This window comes from Paramormyrops kingsleyae, unplaced genomic scaffold, assembly GCF_048594095.1.
Source record: "Paramormyrops kingsleyae isolate MSU_618 unplaced genomic scaffold, PKINGS_0.4 ups32, whole genome shotgun sequence".
Lineage (NCBI taxonomy): Eukaryota > Metazoa > Chordata > Actinopteri > Osteoglossiformes > Mormyridae > Paramormyrops > Paramormyrops kingsleyae.
Window position 1 is genome coordinate 429,631 of NW_027325970.1, and position 1,759 is coordinate 431,389.

The following is a 1,759-nucleotide window of genomic DNA, read 5'->3' on the forward strand; positions in this document are numbered from 1 at the left end:
CCATAGCTCCGAGCCTAGGACAAGGGCGACAAGGGTCAGCCTCCGCCCGGGGCCTACGCATAGGCCGCAGTGACGAAATTTATAAATTGTTCAGTCTAGCTTCCAACATGACAGTATATGAACTGAGAGAGATAGGCAGATTGGATTTGCAGTTGGGGGTAAAGATGGGGACATTTGTAATAAGATCAAGTCTGGGGGCCCAGGAGTCTGAGACATTGACATTTCATCTCTGTGAGCTTCCTGATCACCGGGTGGGGGCCCAAAGTAAAGGTGAATGCTAATCTCAAGGCCAGGCCGTGCCTTTGTCGCTATGGTAATGTGAAGGTCTGGGTGATACTATCATGCTAATTAGGGTTAGCACCTGGAGAGGCATTTGAAAGGCAGTGTTATGCTGATGAAATCAGGGCTGGGGAACTTCCAGGCTGATTCCTGGAACATGCTGTGCTTTGTTTAGTTTGTCTCCACCTCTGTGTATCCCTCCCCCCTTGAAACGTATAAGCTGCGCCGAGCTGAGTCTTAGTCAGACTTGGATGACTACAGCGGCGCATTGGCGAGTTCTCAGTAAAGAGGAACTTCGGCCGGAGAGATATGCCAACGTCTCCCGGTCTCTGCTTCGACAGAGGAAAACGTTTCCAACACGACCCTAGCTCCAAACCCTAAGCATAGGCCAGACGGGGCGACCATAGCTCCGAACCATAAGCGAAGGCCAGACGGGGCGACCATAGCTCCGAGCCTAGGACAAGGGCGACAAGGGTCAGCCTCCGCCCGGGGCCTACGCATAGGCCGCGGACTCTGCCAATATGTCCCAGAGGCGAATGGCCACTGCGGGGCCTCCAGCCCGGGCAGAGGGGAAGCCTCCCCGGCAGCCCCATTAACGCCTAATTGGCCAGGCGGCCCCGTCTACACTTAGTTGAGCTGGCGGCCTCATTTACATTAAGTGGACCCGGCGGCCCCATTCACACCTAGTTGATCAGGCGGGCCCGTTCACACCTAGTTGATCGGGCGGGGCCATTCGCACCTGGTTGATCGGGCGGGCCCGTTCGCACCTAGTTGACCGGGCGGCCGCATTCACAAGTACCGCAGTGGGCGGCCTCGTTTACATTCAGGGGACCTGCCGGCCCGATTGACGTCTAGTTGATCAGGCGGGCCCGTTCGGACCTAGTTGACCTGGGGGCGGCCGCATTTACATGTAGCGCAGCGGGCGGCCGCATTTACATTAACCCTCCACCGCACACAATTTGATGGTACATGATAAGAAATTATTCCACATCACTTATTGGTTAATTTTGGGACATTTTATTGATTATGTATGTACATATTTATTTCACCGCCCCCCTCTCCAAATGATCTTTTGTTGCCTAAGGGCAAAGTTGTGCAACACTGATACAAAACCACAGAGAAAATTATGTCTTCATAGATCATAATACAATGCTCAGAGAGCAATGCAAAGTAACAAAATTTTTGATGGCTTCCCATCGTGCAAGAGGCATAACATCAGCAACATGTGCAATGTGGCTACTATGGCTCCAGAACATGCGAGTAGCTGGAAGACCAAATATTGACATATGGAGCACAGTGGCAAAGAACTGTTCAAGTTCTTGAACAGTAAGGTTAAGTGGCTTGCACAGGAGAGGTAATGGTGTGACATGTTTTCCATCGAGGGGTCTTGGAAGAACTACTGTCATCTTCAGGCAGACTGTCATCGTCATGTTCCTCTTCATCACTGGTGTATTGATCGTCTATAAATATATATACATAT